The sequence below is a fragment of the Lissotriton helveticus genome, chromosome 12 (assembly GCF_964261635.1).
Source record: "Lissotriton helveticus chromosome 12, aLisHel1.1, whole genome shotgun sequence".
NCBI lineage: Eukaryota > Metazoa > Chordata > Amphibia > Caudata > Salamandridae > Lissotriton > Lissotriton helveticus.
The window spans coordinates 789943952-789964722 of NC_136073.1; the positions used below are offsets into that span (position 1 = coordinate 789943952).

The 20771-nt window shown below is 44.1% G+C and overlaps 1 protein-coding gene across 1 annotated transcript in view; it reads left to right on the plus strand.

Annotated features, from left to right (window-relative positions):
* Positions 1–20771, plus strand: part of UBAP2L (ubiquitin associated protein 2 like) — a 775602-nt gene that overhangs the window by 80740 nt on the left and 674091 nt on the right. The window lies entirely within an intron of this gene.

The following is a 20771-nucleotide window of genomic DNA, read 5'->3' on the forward strand; positions in this document are numbered from 1 at the left end:
TCCTACTACTCCATCGGGCAGAAATTCAAAAGGTTACAGTTCTATGTAGAAGCACTCGCACTGCAAAGAGGTTTCTGGCAAACCCAGGCACTATACAAACCAGATAAGTTTGCCACTCGCTTGTTTATAAAGGTGCAGGAATCTATAGAAATAGAAGCAATAATTACTTTTCTTATCGACCTCATTTAAATGTCTATTACATTTTTCATTTGCAGTTCTTTGCAATGGCTTCGTTATGAAACGTCTCGTCCCCTTTTTTCTCTTTGCAATAACAAGCATAATATTGCTTACACCTTTTTGTGTAACAATGCGAACCTGCCAAACAGTTGCTGCTTCATTAATTATAATCTTCTATTTTTCTGTAGATGTGTTTAGCTGTATTTCCTATTGACTTTGGCTTACATTCTAAATATATACTTTCAGAATTGCTTGGGATTTGCAAGTTCTCTTTATGTGGCTGCCTCCTCAGCAGTTCGGAGGATTTGCTCTGCTACCTGGTAGAAGTGTGATGTGGTGGTGAAAATATTCCAACAGGACCATGTAACCGGGCCAACCGAAGACAGATGGCGTACATGAGTCTGTGGCAACCACAAACCTTTTCTCTTACCCAACAGTACTCACCTTAGCTGTCAAAAACAATTACCATATCAACCATGCCCTCCATACATTGTACACATTTCCCTATGCCAATTGCCAAAAGATAACTATTTGTTTAGCCTTTGTGTATATTGCAGATTTCATCCTCTGGTTTTCTTAATAAGCCTCCGTACCGAAAAAACAGCCTTTCATCACATGACACAGCCACCTTTATTTTTTAATGTATAGGTTTGAGAGTAATGTTGCACTTTTTTTTTTTTTTTTAAAGCAGGTAGGTCAAGTTTGCACCAACACCTGTAAAGTTACTTTTCTTACTTCCTCTTTTAAAAGTTCCAGTGCAAACTGGCAATTCCAACATTAATATCTAAGCAAATTCAAGAATCTTTACAAGATTTTCAGCATGAGCATGTGAAGCCATGGACGTAAGGCAGATTAAAACTCAAACTGTTTAGGCACAATTGCTTAGAAAGGGAGCAGAGCTCAATGTTTAAAAGTGAGAAATGTATGGTTTAAAAAAAATATGCATCAACTCGATTAATAGCCTCTTTTTAGGGCTCGGGCCTACGTCACCACGAAGTGGGGGGCGGAGTTTCCGAGCTCTTATGTATTAGAAAAAAAAAGAATTCTGAAAGGGGTCCGGGCTGCCACATTTCAGAAAGCGCGTGTTTTTTGCGTGTGATATTTTGCCATGTGCATGGTAATTGGTCCAGGCAAGGCTGTGTTTAAGTAAGGCAGCACGCCATAGGACTTAGGAATTTGTCAATGTCCACTTCCTGCATAAAGTGTTCGGACACGCGCAGAAGAATACATAAATCCTCAATTACCAGCTGTCCGAGGTGCCGGTAATTGAAGGCAGATGGTGCTGGGAGCGTGTGCACTGCTGTGTTTTTTTCCCTTCAGCTCTGTGTGCGCGCATGAACAGCCGGCCAGCAATGTAGAGAATCACATGCATCAGATCTGGTTTTTTTAAACAATTGCGATCGCGAAAGTGATGCTTTCTGTGCTGCTTGTTTAAACAATTGCGATCACGAAAGTGATGCTTTCTGTGCTGCTTGTTTTTCGTATGTAATCTTGTTCTTCTACGAACTCGATGGTAGCGGAGTATCCCATCCTCACTCTCTAGGTCACTTCATTAATTTTCCACGAGTCCGCCGTGTCTGTTGGCGAGTGCAGAGTGGTGGTGCAGAGTGGTGGTGCAGAGTGGTGGTGCAGGACATCACAGGCAGCTGAGGTGCAATCTTCTCCCACTCACAAGGAGACCACTGGCAGTACACACCACATGAACACACTCCATAACACATAGCAACAATACATTGGCATTTACAATGCCATTAGCTCAAACTCAAATAAATCCGAGCCCAATTGCATTTCTAATGCTTGTTTAAGGTAGCCTCTTTTCTTTTTTAGAGGCACACAACTCAAAAGCAGTGGTGCACGGGGGTAATTGATAAGTGTTGTGGTGTTGGTTCAAAGCAATCCGCGTGATTCCTGGTCGTAAAAGCAATTCGTTTTTATGCCCACTTTTTCTCCTCCAATAACTAAGTAATTGATGTGCTAGATTATCAAATTTATTTAAGAAACATTGTATGGCCCTTAATAGTATTCAGTATTTGTAAGAGCCACTGGAATTAACTGTCAAAAATGGCTCCTAGACTTGGTGGAAGATAGCTTTGCTAGAAGTGTCCTTGAAAACCTTCAGTCCTGACCTTTGAATCTGCATTTATCCCTTATAAACAGTCTGAGTTCAAAGCCTACTGCTTTCCATTGGACCATATTTCTGCTGCACACTTTATCTTAGAAAGATAAGTAAGGGTAAGAAAATAACCTGTATATGCTGCGTTTCAAGAGTTAATAGAGGTACTTTGTGAGAAAATTTGCACCGTTAAAAATCATGCCGGGTCTTTCGAAATTGATCATGGCACGCTATGAGCTGGCAGGTCTTTCTTACGGATAGTGGCAAAGGACTGTCGCTGAAGTTAGATACCCAGAATGAACTAAAACAAGTCTTTTTTGACCACCCTCTTTTCACTATATTTGTTTCTTCCCAAAAAGAATGCAAATTTACCAAGTTTTCCACCTAAGCTAGAGTCCTGTCTGATCTTCACTTTAATGTATGCAGATGACGTGATCCTTTTTGATCTTACACCTAGAGCCCTCAAAATTGCTTGGATACATTGCAAGTCTATGAACCTGTCCTTGATACAACAAGCATTTGCAATGAAACAGGTCACACATTTACGTGAGTTTGAGCTATTGATATTGTAAATTACAATGCCTTTTATTTGAGTCCCCATAAAGGAGCGCCAATGTAATTACAATAATAATGAAATATTAAAGTCCATAAGTAATCAGATTCCAAGGCAGGCTTTTACTGTATCAAGTCTTTTATTGATATGTTGACTTTTCATTAAAAAAAATTTCTTCAAGAAGCCAGTCACAGAAATCATTATGAAATAAACTCCACAGCCTTTTTAGGTCTCGCTGGAGTTAGCATCCGAAGGATGTGTCCAGCTAGAGACGTATAGCTGCCTGTCTCGGGGGAATTAGGGACAGGAGGGTGTTACGAGCTTTTCGTGTGGATTTGGGTGCGCGAACGCGCACGTCCAGCACGGCGCCGTTCACACTGTCTTTAACACGGGCACCCGCAGGGAGGGAAAGCACACGGGGGCGCGGCCACCGGCAATGTGCCCCGACGCCCCCCTCTGCTACCACAACACCGGCCCCACTTACCGGTAGGCTGCTGGTCTGCTCTGGAGCTCCCGTTCTTAGGGGCTCCTGCGGCGGCATTTCCTCATGTAGCGCGGGGCTCGCTCCATCATACAGGAGCCCCGCGAAGCTCCACCGGCTTCCCCTTCACCCGGGCCCCCCCCTGGGACCCGGGGCTTTCTGCAGCAACTCCGGTCTCCCTCCACCGCATGGGAGACCGGCAACGACAGCTAAAGTTTCCCCCAGGCAGGGGGAAGCGGAAACCTCGATCAGGCCCCGCCCACGTCTCCTCCGTGTTTGCCTGTCTTCCTGCCTCGGCGGCCGCCAATGACAGCGCGGCCCGAGCAGGGAGGCGGGCACAGCGTCTCCCGTCCACAGTACAGCGAGGTAGGCTCTCGCTTAGAGAAATCCATATCCAAGCAGCTGTTATGTCCTTCAGCTATAAGTCTTGGCAGTTACCGCCGTGCAAGTTAACTTAAAGCCACAGGTTAACACAGAAAGCACAAGCTCGGCTCGCTTCAATTGCAGCACAACCAAGCTTGTGATCGGAGGGAAATGAAGGGGAACAACAATGCCAAATTAAACGACGCTAGACGTACGGTAATCTTTTCTTCTACTTTCCCAGCTGACTAAAACAAGCATTTGCAATGCAATAGGTCTCGCATTTAGGCGAGTATAAGATATAGGCATAGTAAATGACAATGCCTTTTATTTATGTTTTAAAAACAAAGAAAAAGGCATTGTTATTTGCAATGTCAATAGCTCAAACTTGCGAGACCTATTGCAAATGCTTGTTTTTTTTTTGCCACACACAAGGACTAAATCAACCCACACTTACTGGAAATTCTACGCGTTTCGTCCCTCTTGGGACATCAGGGCTGTAAAGAAAAAACAAAAATAAAAAATGTGAATATTCAATAACTTAAACAAGTAGTTATTTACTTTCTAGATTTCTCCATTTCAATTATAAAAAAACTAAAAATACCAACATTTGGTACAATGGAAACCTGCCTATATACCATACTATACAAATGATTTTGAATACATATGCCTACCTATATAACAATCTACTTCATAAATCATGTAACTCAAGCTAACACATTAGGTGGGATGGTTACCTGTCATATTCTAAATTCCAACAAATTTCTCAAAGCAAATTAATCAAGACCCCATTAGATACTTAATCTTCACCCTTAATATCCCTTCAATTGCTTCCTGCTTCATACCTTTATTAAAAATAGTTCCTGAAAGAATGGAATGTGTATAAACCGTTTTAGTCGGTGTCCTCTTGTTTCTAATTTTTATTCCTGTTCATAGTTCCAATTGTACCGTTCTAAGTAAATGCAAAACTATCCATAAGGTTAATGGAAAAAGGACTACCTGTTTCTCATACAAAGTACATTACTTTATTAAAATATATTATAAGATCTCACCTTAATATTTTCTTTCATCTGCTGAATTTCTGTATATGCACTTCAACCCTTCTTTCGTCAATGTTTATTCAATCTATTGAATATTTCGCTGGTACCTGCTAAGTACAAACAATACAACATTTTTTTTTGTAATCTCTCATTACTTTAGTGGAATTAAACTACTACTGAATAACTTCCTTAAATGACTCTCCTAAATTACAACTTTTTTTGATATTCACCATAGATGTACATGGTGTTCTTTAAATAAGTGAAGTGCCTGTCTCTAAAAAAACAATTTTTTAAATATTTGATAAATTTCGTAAGTGGTCCACCTTTATTCCCCAACCCACCCTTGAGAAAATCTTCTCACCCCCTGATCACGATACAATTTCCCTCATCAATCCCGTAATTAGTCCGTATAAATTTTTATAAATTTTCAATGTTCAATCCAAATCACCTAAGGGTTACAAGGAAACAACCTTTTTCAGTCTATAGTCGGCCATCTACTATACTGGTTTAATTATTCAACTCTTTAATCACTCACCTCCATAAGTCCCAACTCGTGCGACTAGAATCCAAAAATATCCCATTCCCATGTTCTAAATATCATGTTTTTAGGTCGAGCGTCAGCGAAAGACCTATTGTGTTCACTTTCGGGGGAATCTGAAACAGCGTTCAGGCACGAGCCTCTGCTGTCTCAGATTTGTCCTCGAGGGCGCGCACGGCGCCGTGGACATCCCCTGCCTCAGATTCACAGCCTCACTCACGCGCGCACACACACACTGCATATATATATACACATACACACGCACGCAGCCACCCCCCACTCACCTGGCTCTTTTGTCGTGACTCCCCGTATCTCCGCTGCATCGCCTGGCCTGGGTTGCATAATTCAAACTGCACCCAACAACCATGCGCCGAAACAGAGTGGAAGCGTACGCTGTGTCCCCAGCGCACCCCTTGCCTGTAGCAGCCGCCTCTGCTGACCCGGAAACGCTCCAGCCGCCTCCCCGCCTCCGGTACCCGGATGTATTACATTCTGCTCCTTGTTTGTTACTGTGAGCGTTATGTAAAATGTTGATCTCGGGTTGATACATCTGTCAGTTATTTGAGACTCAAGCGGCTCGCACTGAAATCTGTTTGCGAAAAGTTGCTTAGCCCTGTATGCTCCAAAGTATGGAGCGAGCGCTTCATCTGACGAACTAAAGCATGAGGGAGAGTGCGCGCCGCGGTGCCACGGCTTACGGAGCCAGGCTTTGTAAAGTGAAGCGGCTTACTTTCTATCTCTGCTGTGCCACCGAGAGTAGCCAGCGCGCCGGCCCCGACCGCAACGCAAGGTGAGAGCCAACCTTCTTAGCAGGGCAAAGTACTCTAAAGTTTACCAGCTTCGTGGGTGAGTGAGATGCTCTTATGGTCGAGGGGTTTGTTTTGCTCTGTGGTTCCAGTAATCCGATGCTATGAGATAAACCAAACTGCATGCCCCAGAATGTAAAGCAAAAACCTGGAGTGGGTCCGCTACTCGACCTGGAAAGCTTGCGTTCTGCTGGCTTTGATGGTAGAGCCCCTATCCAAGGAAAATGTGGAAAAAGTGCTTATGGTGTGTTACTTAACCTTGCACTTTTTAAAGCACATACTTTTTATATCCGAATTTCTCACTATCCGCTGTTGGGTGCAAATCAAGTGTCGGATCTGTGCTACCGAGTACAGTAGTGGTGGGTTAGAGCCATGGCTAAAAAGGGGGGAAAAAAATTCTGCACCATTTTAGTCTTTGACTTTCACGTAAATGTGCATGTGTGTGTGTGTGTGTGTGTGTGTGTGTGTGTGTGTGTGTGTGTGTATGTATGTATGTGTATACATACATACAAGTTAAAATAATCGGTGAGACATTAACTCTTTTACGTTAAGGAAGCTCACTTGGTTAATGCCAGTGCTTGATTTGAGTCATTGGTTGCAGGTGGAGCCCATCGCCTCTGTTTTTTTAGGTCTCCTATGAAAACATCCCTGGAATGCACCACAGCCAAAGGCCTAGACACAGTTCATCCTAGAAATTCGATGGGCTTGTGTAGCAAGTTTTCCTAAGGCTACTAATGCCACTGTGAGAGATTTCTTTACTTGAGTCACCGGCAGGGGTGCACTTGACCATTTTACCAGGTGCCTCTTGTGTGGAAGTGTAACAGTGTGTTTTGTCATCGCCCATTGCTGAAGCTACCTTTCCACCGGCCTAGGTCATGTGACGCCTTTATATCGGCCTAGATAATTAATTTACATTCATCGTATGTAAAGGAATATTGACTCAGTAAAGGCTGATAACTGAAGACCGGTACGTCGTGTATAAGTGGCAATTCCCTCTTGCCTTGTGAATAAACGACTGCCAATTGTTAGCACTGCTGTAAAATTATCAAAAGGACAGTACTGGCGTGCACAGTCTTGATGATCCTGTTTTGCTTTTGCCAAGGCAGGTTATATGACGTCATCAGCATTTCATGTAGCACGCATCGGTCATATGCATGGCCTCGTAGCATTTTCGAAGCCTGGTCGGCTTTTTCACGATTGTGGAGTTTCTCAGTGGCAGGGGTCATGGTGATATGGTGTCATTGTGTGTGGTCAGTGTAGTGTTTTGTTTAGTGATGGTTCGTATTGTTTTTGTGCAAGAAATATGATGCATCTGAACCTGGAAGGAGTGTTTGTAGTGTATCTTGTCAATGGATAAAATAGGATGTTGACGTGTCTTGTTTCAAGAGGGTGAACAATTGTAGATTGCCCAGCATGTTCAAAGCGTTGTGGAAAACTCTGTTCACGCGGGATGCAGCCACTGTTGAAATGCGTTGTTAACGTGTTTTTAATCAATTAATACATGTTCAATTGATAAAATAGGATGTTGACGTGTGTCTGCTATAGGTGTCACATTTGCGAAAGTTATAACTATTGGCATTGTAAATGACAACGCTATTAATTTAGCTATTTTAAAAAACACATAAAAAAATGTCATTTATAAGACCAATAGCTCAAACTTTCCTAATGCGAGACCTATTGCATTTCCAATGCTTGTTTCTCAAAGGTATCCCATCTATTTTCAAAAAATAAAAATACAAAAAAGCCCTTTTTACTATAATTTCGCATCCAGCCAAAGTCCAGTACTCAATCCCGAGCATTATATCGCCCCTCACGAAAGCAAAGTACTCTGTGTCCTCCTTACTCGACAGCCTGACCCGCTAAATCCTGCTGTAAAAGCTACCATCGACGAATGCCATATTTAAACTCCCTTTCGTCCAATCATAATCCTACTACTCATATCCCAATGTTAAACAATTACTCCGCCCATGCTCTCATCTCGGTCCGCTTGAACAATCCTTTTCAGCATAGTTTCCTTTGGAAACCGGAAATACAAAGTGTATCCTGGCCTCGTGTATCATCCAATCACCTTGCTGTTTGTCAAGCCCTGTGTCTGTTTCCTCTCTGGTTCGCTCTTGTTGTTCTATTCCCAGACTGCCGTGTCTGATGTCCTCAGTTATTCATCAAATACTGGCACTTAACTCGTGCACTATTTACGAATTCAAAAAAAAGGAAGCAACTATCTATATCCAGATTATTCCGCCAACCTGTAGCCCTGTGTACTGTATCTATTACACCGCTCCCTAATATTTACATGCGGCATACAAAAACAGCAACCTTCAATTTACTAATTCATTACACACACCCATGGCCCTGAGCTGTTCACGCCTTCATAAAAACAGCAATTTTTCTATATTGAGATTAAGCCAACCCGTAGCTCTGTGTACTGTCTATAACACTGCTTCCTAATATTTGCATGCGGCGTACAAAAACAGCAACCTCCTATTTGCAAATTTATTATGCACACCTATGGCCCTGTGTTTATTTATGTTCCATAATTGCACAAGTTGCTCCAACCCGCGTGTTATATCACGATCCTCTTACCCGCCATTGCTACTTGTTACCATTCCTTTCAACAACCTTGACCTTCCATTACCCACAACTCATTGAAAAACAAAAAAAACCACTTTTGCTTTTTGAATACCATCATGTCTCCACGAAATTGTATATACTCATTGTGAGTGCCATCTTTCTTGCATTGGTATGACACCACTTTTTGCTGAACTGCTGATGTGCTTTGACTGAGTATGCCCTGGGCTCCTGCCAACCAGGTACCCAGGGCCTGTGTTACTTTCCTAAAGCTGTATTGAAACAAAACCCAATTGGCATCTCTGGCCACCTATTAGCCCCTAGTAATTAGTACCCTAGGTGCCCAGGGCCTGGTTACCAGAGAAGACCCCTAAGGGCTGCAGCACTTATTGTGCCACTCTTAGGGGCCCTGTACCCTGATACCCACACACTGCCTTTGCAAACTGAGTGTCTAGATACATAACAGTCGACACGGCACACATCCCTGTGTGCCATGCCAACAGAACCCACTGCCCTGGCATACTTCAGTAACCCCTCTAGCTGGGTGCCCTATGCCAGTGGTGTGGGCACAGGTGCATGAGCCCTGTGCCCCTACAGTACCCTGGGCCATTCCTGGGCACTGTGTGCAGTGATGCCATTAAGAGTATATGGTACTGGGAGGTTGTCATTTTTTTTTATTTATTTATTTTGAAAGTTTTATATAGCGCGAACAAGATCTTTGCAGATATCAGAGCGCTTTACAAGGACAAGGGGGTCATAGAATAATAGACTGTAATAGTTGAGGTAGTTAGGTACAAGGTGCATAGTTACATAGGTAGGTTAAAAGAGGTAGGTCAAAGGTGAGGTAGTGTCTTCTATCATAGAGTAGGTACAAGGTGCATAGTCAAACAGTTGCGCCAATAATATAAAAGTACAAAAATAAGGAGCATATACTTGTTTAAGCAATCTTAAAATGCTTAGCATGAAGATAGGCATAGTTGAGGTAGGAGATGAGTACAGGGTGTATAGTCACACAGGTGCATCAAAAGTACAAGAGTAGGGAAAGTTGAGGTGGTGTAGGTACAGTATGCAAAGTCAGACAGGTGCGTCAACAATATAAAAATGTACAAAGAGGGAACGTATACAATCAAATAAGTCGATAAAACAAGTAATACAAATAGTCCAAGGGGTCAGGCAGGTAGTACAGAGCGGATTCTTGAGAGATGCAGAATAGATCATGTGTATTTGGCCATGAGGATCGCTTTTACTTTTCTTAAAAAGTTTGTTATAGGAGATGAGCCTGGTTTCAGGAGGGAGTGAGTTCCAAATCCTGGGTGCCATTCCTGAGAAGGAGCGTTTATAGGTTTTTTCCTTCCGAAATCTTCGAGGCTTCAGCAGAAGATTGTTTGTGCTTCTAGTAGTTCTAGAGCCACCAGAAATTGTCAGCTTTTGAGTGAGGTAGGCGGGTGCGTTCATGTGTACAGCCTTGTGTGTCATGCAGGCTATTTTCAGATGTATTCTGGCTTCAAAAGGTAGCCAGTTCAGGGATTTAAAGTCAGGGGAGATATGCGAGTGCTTTTTTGAGCCAGTGATGAGTCTCGCTGCAGCGTTAAGGGACGCTCTTAGGGGTGCCGTTGTAGTTGGGGGAGCCCGCAGAGGGCGGTGCTACCGTATTCTATGTGCGGGATGACTATAGATTGTACTGCAGTTTCGAAGTCTTTGGCTGGAAGGAAGGGTTTAAGTTTTCTCAAGGTATTGATTTGGAAGTTCGCTCCTTTCGTTGCCTTGCTGATGTGCTGCTGCATGTTGAGATTGGCGTTGAGTGTTATGCCTAAAGATTTTGCTGAGTCTACGATGGTAGGTTGTACATTACGAACTCCACAGCACCATAATGGCTACACTGAAGACTGACCAGTTTGGTACCAAACTTCTCAGCACATTAAACCCGCACTGAGGCCAGTGTGGGATTTAATGTAAAATGCACCAGAGGGCATCTTAGAGATGCCCCCTGAAAACCTAACCTACAATCCATGTCTGGTCTAAGTGGCTGCAGAGGCTGCCACACAGGAGACATGTTGCTGGACCCCTGGGTGGAGAGCCCCCTGCTCTCCTGGGCCTGCAACAATGCACATCCTGGGCGAGGTGCTAGGTCTCCTCCCCAGGATGGGCAGGGGGAAGCTTCAAAGGCATGCCCCCTCTGTGAGCTTTTTCAGACCATTTGCTGTATTCCGTAACTGGCCCCCACCAGTTCCAACCCCCACTCTGGCGGGAAGACTGGCGGAAAACTCCACGTCAGGAAGGGGGGTGTGCCAGACTGTGCCAATCCCACCCCTCCGGTGGGAGAGGCGAGGTGAAGTACGACCCCGGGTTCCGGCCATCTTGAAGATGGGGAGCCCTGCCCAATCACAGCTAGGCTCCTGATCCCCTCCCACAGGAGAGGAGCAGGCTAGGGGGTGTACCCACCCCAGGACAGGGACCTATTGGTCCCTGCCCTTGCCCTACCTGTAACGCCCCCACATTTAGTATTTAGGGGAACCCTGAACCTTCCTTCCTCAGATCCCGATAAGAAAAGATCAAGAAGAAGACCCGCCGTGCAGCTGCTAAAAGGACAGCACCCACTGACTTGGCCCCAGCCCTACCAGCCTGTCGATCCTGGAACCTGCTCCTGCTTAATCCCGGCGACTCCTGCGGACAGCAACCGTGGGACACCCGAAGGACCTGCCTGCCTTGACCCTCTTAAAGACTGGGACTCCCATAAGCGGAGGCTCTGCTCCAACAACCAACCCCTGGTGCCGGCCAGGAAGCCCAAGACCTGCCCACTCTGCACCTGCCAAGCCCGGTCCGTGCCAGAGTGATCCAAGGCCACAAGGACGTGTCCCCCCCCCCCCCCTCCCCCCCCCCCCCCCTTCCCCCGGCGACTGGGACCCGAAGTCCAGTGCCCAAAGACCCTCTTCGACGAACCAGACGAGGCCTGCAACCTCAGAACCAGGGACCCCTCCAACCGCGACCAGCCGAGGGTAAGATTTCCTGACACCCAGACACACCCCTGCAATCAGCGCCCTGCGACCCCCTGTTCCTCCCTTTGGGGTACCTACCTCTTCTCCAGGATCCCAACTTACCTTTTGAAGTGGTGGTCGCACCTGAAGAATCACAGTCCCAGAGTCTGCAGCCTTTGTTCCCTTTTTACTTTTCCCATTGAATAACATTGAGCGCCTGACGGCTCAAAGGCATCCTGCACCGAGCCTCCCGAGTGTCCCTGGCAGCGCAACCTGTGCCCTATCCTACTTCCCCATTTGCCCTGAGCTAGTTACCAGGAGCCCAGCTCCCACGGACAGCCGCGTGGCCTGCTAGCCAGCAGCCACCAAACGGAGGCCCCCTGCCCCTCATTGGATAACATTGGGCCTAAATACCTTTTCACCCGGCTGCCCCTGTGCAGCTGAGGGTGAATCAACTGTACCTACCTGACCCCGGGGGACCCCTGAGTCTATGCCCAGAACCCTATCTTCCTCAGCTGAGTACTCGCCTGGAAACCAGTAACTCACTTACCTGCCATTGGATAACATTGACTGGTTTGACTCGAAAAATCTTCTACGTGTGAAGTTTTAAAAACTTAAAATATTCCCAGAAAATCAACCGAATTCTGAAGTACTCACCTGTGATCAGGAGAGAAGCCAGTACTGCATGTTGTAGCCCAGTACTGACCCGCAAAAAGAATCCTAGACGGGTTTACTATTAACTTGTATTTTCTCCAGAGGAATCCATTGTCTGCTTTTCTATGAAATTTCTTCTGTCTACTTTTGAAATCTTGAAATATTCTTTAAAAATCGTACCAAATACTGAAACGTAATTACTTACCTGTTTTAAGTTGAGACCCCAGTGCTGGACCTAGGAGCCCAGTACTGGATTACAAAAGTAACAAGATCGTACTTTAACTGCAACCTGAATTTTCTCTCATTGGATAACATTGCCAGTTTTTCATTGAAAAGTTTCGAAGTATGAACTTTTAAAATAGCTTTATATTCCTTAAAAATCACTGCAATAACAAAAACGTTTTTACTAAACTGTTTTCAGCTTAGATCCCAGGACTGAATCTAGGGTCCAGGCCTGGAACTACCAGAGTAATCTACAAAGTAATCAGCTGTATTTATATAGAAAAACCCTTTGAGCTCAATGCTAAATTGTGTTTAGAATTGTTTCCTACTGCAACCACTGTACCTATTGTGTTTACAAAAATGTCTTGCCTTTCTGCAAAGTACTCATCTGAGACCTCTTATATTGAGAACAGTATATTTTTGATACCTTTTGGTTCTAAAAATAAAAAAACGATATCTTTGATATAAAAACAATTGGCCTGGAGTTCAGTCTTTGAGTGTGTGAAACCTTTTGATGACAGAATGTGTACAAAAATGCTCTATACTGTCCTCTGGTACTGCCTTACTGCTCGATCAAGCTACCACTTTAGAGAGTAAGGTCACACCTGGCTTTAACCTCGGTTATACCTCTGGGGTTTGTGGACTCTACACCCTGTACCATATCTTGGTCCAGGATATATAGAGCCACTTTCTCACTCTCCTCTAATCCAACATCTATTTTAAACTTATCATGCAATTTTTTTATATTATTTCTCATGTCAATCAGTGCCTGTCTTGTCCTTTTTTCTCCATATTGAACTATTAGTACTATAAACAATATCTGACTTACAATCTGCCATAAGTACCTTCCAATGCACATTTAAACCAAAATTAAGAAATCCACTCGCTTATTTACACCATCACCTCCATTTGTACAAAGAGTACCCGAGTTCAGACAACATGAACAACCCAATTGTCCCATGACAATCCAATCACAACTGATTATTCAAGAAAATAGTGCAATTCTGAATCACTATTCAGTCCCAAAGTGACCGCCCTACAGCGACTAATCCACCTTGCTTCCTGTTTTCTAATCATGAGTTCCCAGTCACCTCCTCTGGTCCTAGGAACTACTTTCTGTATTCCATGGAATTTAAACTCTTTCAATGTGCTGTGTTTCTCCAATATATGCTGGTAAATCGGTGATTTAAGATATTGATTTATTATGGCCTGTCTATATTCCTGAATTTCAGATTTCTTTTCATACTGCCAATGTAGATTTTACTACACGCACATTGTATTACGTAAATAACTCCTGTGCTGTTGCAATTGATAAATTCCTTAATTAGATAGCACCTGTCTGTGTTATACCAACACTCTTTAATGCGATTGATACCAAGGTTACAAATGCTACATGAACCGCAAGTATAGAAACCATTCTGCGGCTGTGGTAACCAGTTGGCATTGGTTCCTTTTATAGGTTCAATATAATTCCTCATTATCATACTCCCTATGGTGTAGCTCCTTCTATAGATTATTTCTGGTTTATCTCTGATTACATTCACTAAAACCGGGAACTCCTTTCAGCAAATGCCAGTTTTTACCCAGACCTCTGAAAATGTCTGAGTGCTGAATGTGGTCACAAAAGCCAATCGATGGGGTTGTCATCTGTCCATCTGCATGTGGAGTGTTCATTTGATAATTTCTGTGACTGTCTTCTCGAAGAACAATTTTTGGATGGAAAGAAAAATCCGTTAGCCTCTCCTTAGCCGTTGGCCTAACGGCTAAGGCGCTCGACCTCGGACCTGGGGATCTGGGTTCGAGTCTCTGTAACGACGCCAAAAACCCCCTGTGATTCTGGGCAAATCACTTAATCTCCCCGTGCCTAAAATGAGTGTGTCCTCATGTAACTTAACTGGTGCTATGTAAAGCGCTCTGATAACTGATTCGATTTGGTTCGGTTCTAGTTCGCGCTATATAAAACTCTGCAAAAAAAAAAAAGGGCTGCACCTGCATCCAGGTGATTACAGGGGCCACCACTGAGGTGAGCCAGTGTGAGTTTTGCTCAATGCCTGACACTCTCCCAAAAAGGTGTTCAGAACACATGGACATCCGATTCATGATCTCTCTGTAGAGTGCCCAAAGCAATGCCAGTTGCACTTGTGATTCTCTGCAAACTTGTGGGTAGAGTGGCACTCGTTGGAAAGTGTAGTTCGCATGTTCAAGCCACGCCCTTAATTATACAGACCACGACCTTTTTAACCCCACCCTTAATTTTTGGTGGGACAATGATAGTTGGTAAAGAATGATTTCCGCACAGAAAGATAGATTTCGTGATCACAATATCACTGTGTTGGCAAGACACATCAGATGTAGCTCACATCGAAGTTTAGGCTGCTCTCCTGCAGTTAACAATGTACGTTTTTCACAATCGCTATTGGTCTTCTATACACCTCAATCAACCATGAAATAATGATCCAATTAAGGATCATGAAAAAAAAAGAAAACTAAATCAGAAGTATCATATCAGATTCGGTGCATAATAAATATGCCATCGAATGTGCAGCGTTTATTCACTTGGACCCCAGTTCCAGAGATCTTCAGCGCAGTCGTGGCCTCCAATGAAAGACCAACACTGGGCTGATTGAATTAACTGAAAAGAGTTTCGTCCAAGAAGATTTCCAACCCATGGTATGACGGGAGCCTCAATGAGGATAGACGGGCCATGCGAATGGCAGAGCGCACTTGGAGGTCAGCCCCTTCTGCAGTGAACCTAAAAAGTCTAAAGAAACAGAGAAACGCCTACTTCAGGAAAATAAAACGCTCAAAAAGAGATTTCTTCAGCCTCCAGCTCGCCCAAGCAAAAAACCGCCCAAGAAAATTGTTTGAGTTAATCAGATCACAATCCAAAGAGCAACCCCAGACACTCAGCACCATGGGCATTACACCTTCCTGCGAAGATTTCTCTGCCTTCTTTATCCAAAAAACTGAGAAAATAAGAAGCGATCTCCTCAATGACGCTATCCTGTACTCCAACCCCCGACACACAGCAGTGCCTGAACCAAAGAACAATGCTACTTGGTCATCCTTTGGCACTTACTCCGAAGAAGAAATTGGCAGATTGCTCAGCACCTTGAAACCATCCAATCACCTCTCTGACCCCCTTCCTGCTAACGCTGTAAAAGACTTTTCCCCTTTGCTTCTCCCACTCTGGACTAAGATTATCAATAGCTCTCTTCAACAAGGATCCATCCCCAACGCCCTCAAAGTCGGGCAAGTCACACCGCTATTAAAATAGCCAACAGCAGACCCCACTGATCTAAACAATTACCGCCCTATTACAAATATTCCCACTCTCGCAAAACTGTTGGAAAAATGCGTACAGCTACAATTGACTAAACACATAGATAAGTTTGATCTCCTCAACGCTCATCAGTCAGGCTTCCGAGCAGGGCACAGTACCGAAACTGCCATGACTCACATAGTGGACGACGCCCTCCAAATCCTAGACCAAAACGATACCTGCCTCCTCATCCTTCTGGATCTCTCCTCAGCATTCGATACAGTTAAACATGAGAACTTACTCGAACTGTTAAACACAAGAATGGGCATATCTGGGACTGTTCTCAAGTGGTTCACCTCCTTTCTACACAACCGATCACAAAGATTCAAAAGTAACAACATGCTGTCCTCTCGGGTACCTGTATCGCTAGGCGTCCCTCAAGGATCCTCCCTCTCCCCAACACTGTTCAACCTAGTTATGGAACCTCTCACTACTTTGCTACAGACATCTAATGTTCACTTTCACATGTATGCCGACGACACCCAACTTTATCTCAAAATACAATCTCCCAAGGACATCATGCTTCTGAACACCACGATCAGAAACACCCAATCCTGGCTTGCTGAGAATCACCTCAAACTCAATGCGCTGAAGACTGAGTTCCTCCTGATCTCACCTCCCGCTAAAATCTCCACGGCTCAAACATGGCTTAAGCACTTAACGGCTCTAAATGTACAACCTATCGTCGTAGACTCAGCAAAATCTTTAGGCATAACACTTGACGCCAATCTCAACATGCAGCAGCACATCAGCAAGGCAACCAAAGGAGCGAACTTCCAAATCAATACCTTGAGAAAACTTAAACCCTTCCTTCCTGCCAAAGACTTACAAACTGCAGTACAATCTATAGTCATCCCGCACATAGAATACGGTAGCACCGCCCTCTGCGGGCTCCCCCTAACTACAACGGCACCCCTAAGAGCGTCCCTTAACGCCGCAGCGAGACTCATCACTGGCTCAAAAAAACACTCGCATATTTCCCCTGACTTTAAATCCCTGAACTGGCTTCCTTTTGAAGCCAGAATACATCTGAAAATCGCCTGCATGACGCACAAGGCTGTACACATGAACTCACCCGCCTACCTCACTCAAAAGCTGACAATTTCGGGTGGCTCTAGAACTACTAGAAGCACAAACAATCTTCTGCTGAAGCCTCGAAGATTTCGGAAGGAAAAAACATATAAACGCTCCTTTTCAGGAATGGCACCCAGGATCTGGAACTCACTCCCACCTGAAACCACGCTCATCTCCTCCAACAAACTTTTTAAGAAAGAAGTAAAAGCGATCCTCATGGCTAAATACACATGATCTACTATTCCGTATTTCTCATGAATCTGCTCTGTAAGACCTACCTGACCCTCCTGGTCTATTGTATTACTTGTATTATCGACTTACTTGATTGTATACGTTCACTCTTTGTATATTGTTATATTGTTGACGCACCTGTTTGACTATACATCCTGCACTCACCCACCTCAACTATGCCCACCTTTATGCTATCTCCAAAAATTTTAAACACGCTTAAGCAAGTATATGCTCCTTATTTTTGTACTTTATATTATTGACGCAACTGTTTGTCTATGCACCGTGTACCGACACTACCTCACCTGTGACCTACCTCATGTTTTTGACCTACCTATGTAACTAAGCACCTTGTACCTAACTACCTCAAATATTACTTTTTATTACTCTATCACCCCCGTGTCCTTGTAAAGCGCTCTGATATCTGCAAAGATCTTGTTCGCGCTATATAAAACTTTCAAAATAAATAAAAATAAACTGATTTTCCCTCAATAGCCACACAGTTGATGATCGAACTGGGTACCCTCGTGTTTGGTTACTATGAACACAAGCATTTGAAATACAATAGGTCTCGCATTTGCCAAATTTTAAGCGATTGCCATTAGAAATGACTGCCTTTTATTTGTCTTTTTTAAAAACCAGCATAAATAAAAGGCATTGTAACTTAGAATGTCAGTAGCTCAAACACCTGCAAATGTGACATCTATTGCATTGCAAATGCTTGTTTCCTTATAGTTGTGTGTTTTGGCTAGCATTGGTCTTGTTGGTGCCCCCTGCACGATTAGCTCTTTTAACAGCAAAGAATGCAGACAGTACCTTTGGACCCACAGTTTTTGAGCCACCTCTCTAGGTGCATTCTCTTCTGATCGTTCTGGGAACCTCAAAGTGTAGAATACACCTCCTTGTCCTGCCTTTTGCTTCTTCAACTGGTCATCAAATTGAATTGCTCTGTTAGCATAGTCATGAAGGAAGTGAAGGAGTTAACCTCCATGGTGAGTGTCTGCACCTTTTCCAATAGTAGGGAGCGCTTTCAGACATTACGAAGGCCTGTTTGTAGGAGATTCACCTTCAGCAATAAGGTGGCTTTTCTTGTGTTTAAGGGTTTGTTTAGAGAGTTGAGTGGTGGCTAGGACTTGTGGACCCTAGCTTCCCAAAGAGGACGAATCAACATTCAGTTTATTGCTTCATTCGTGTTTGCTGAAGGGCTTTGGCATGTTTAAGGCGACCCATGGCCCCGATGTGGTCTTTAGCCTGACATCAGGCTAAATACGGTTAGCTACTGTGGAACTATATTCCTCCTTAATTGTTTGTTTCTAGATGGCAGAGGGAATTCTTTATTTTGCAGTCCATACTGCATATTTGTTGCACTCTCCCCTCTTCACAGTTGCGCTCTCGTTAAATGGGTGGGGGAGGCGGTAGAGGGGGAAGTTGGTGGGGGCTTCTTTCACCCTGCCACACTAGGCTCCTAACCCTGCTCTTGAGTGTGCACTCGGCTCTCGCACTTGCAGATGCTGCTGGTCCGGCACCTCAGCTTTAAATTCTTGCAGTGTTGAGGAGAACTTAATGTAATAATTTTATCCGAGAGCATAGTCAATTATGATTGTGCTAAATTAAGAACGTTTGTGCTTGGCTGACATGTAACCTCCCAGCCATACACCAAGTACTTGCATATGGCTGGCAACTGTACTGTTTTAAATGACAAAGGAGTATGCAGTTGCTAAGGGTGGGCTGACCAAGGCATATGGGCGAGATCCAACAAGTGGCTACCAAGAGGGAGGATGGGGAATCCTTCCTTTTGGAATTGGGGCCCTCACACACACAGCCTGCTGGGTGTCATGCTTCATCATCGGGCATGCTCCTCGTCTGGTCAGCGCTGCAATATACGACAGGCACCCTCAGTGGGGGCTCTTTGACGGAGATCTTTAATTCCTTGCCGTTAGGTGAGGTGTGTAAGGGGCCCTAGAGTGTAGAAGTGCAGTGATGTGGGTTCTTAAAGACCATGCAAATTAAAACAGGGGAATGGGAGGATCAGGGAAACTCGTTTTAATAATCCGGTCTCCTACCCTGATTAAAATACGTGATGCGACTGTCTATAGCGACGGTACTCAAAGTACGACCCGCGGGCCATTTGCGGCCCGCCAGACCTTTCCTTGCGGCCCCCACAGCAGTCACGGACTCAGCGCCATTACTGCTGTGGTGATGTCTCCTTGGGGGCCGCATTTGCGAGAAAAGTTCAAAGGGCATGCGCAGACAATTAGTGTATTCATGCTCACCTGCGCACCCCCCTCATCTGCCCTCGTGACCTCATAGGCTTGCATAGCAGCAGGACCTACTTCGGACACCGACGGAAGCAGTGTGTTGAAGCCGAGATTCACTGGCCCCTGGCACCAATTGCCGCGAAAGCAGTAAGTATATGCCAATACCATAATTGTTATGCCTGGGCCCCCATACTTTGTGAATTTCTGTTTCTAGACCTTGTTCATGCACCACACAAAAGGTCAAGATATCGTTTGGGGTTTTCCAGGCGCTTAAAATCTTGGGCAGAAGAGTTATGTATGTTTTTCTTCGATTTATTTCGAATGGTTTTGCATATTAATTTAAGTGCACTGGACAGTAGATGGCGCTGTTGCGTATTCTGTGACCAATTGTGAGTTAATCTTCGGCTGAAATGTACTTTTTTTATGCGAGTTTGTTCTCCCCGAGTTAGCAGGCAGGGCTGCTGAGACGTGTAACTATTGGGACTCCATTTTTGCCTTCAGGGTGAAAAAAAATAGACATCAACTCGGCAGCAGCACTACTGCTCAAAAAGCCTTTGTCATTTCAAATCGACTGTTTTCATTCTTTCAGTCTCATCATTTCAGACCTAAAGCATTCTCATTATTATATACAACAAAGCCATAGTGTTTGCTTATTTATCTTATGCAACTAACTACTGGGGTCTCCATTTTCGCCCTTAGATAAATATCAACTCAGCAGCACAAAGCCTTTGATGCAATTCCAAATAGGCCTGTGTTAGTTCTTTCACAGTTTTGTCATTTCAGAACTGAAGCATTTTCAATGTTATATACAACAAAGCCATAGCTGTTGCTTATTTATCTTATGCAACTAACAACTATTGGGGTCTCCATTTTCGCACTCCGGGTGAACCAACACTATCTCATCTCAATACCAGCATCACTGCTCAAAGATTTTGATGTAATTCAAATAGACTTATTTTAGTTCTTTCATAGTCTCATAAGTGAAGCATTTTCAATATTATATTTACAACAAAGCCGTAGTGGTTGCTTATTTATCTTATGCAACTAACAATCATTGGCAAAGCCAATAGTCCGGACTTGTTGCAGGTATAATGTCACTGGTTGTATCTGATATATCTGGATACAATGACAAACCGCAAAATACCAGTAGGGTGGCAAACTATGCTAAGCACAGATTTTGAAACGGGTTTGATTTTTGTTTACTCTAACCCCGCCCACCCACTGACCCCGCCCCCACCGGTGCGGCCCTCGGCCACCAACCACACTGTAATTTTGGCCCCCGACAGTTTGTGAGTACCCATGGTCTATAGTAATGTTGTAGGTGGTTGCACTAGAATTTATTCAGTCAACATTTTTTTTGCCCTAATAGTCCAACTTAACGCGTCCACTCCATGCCGCTATC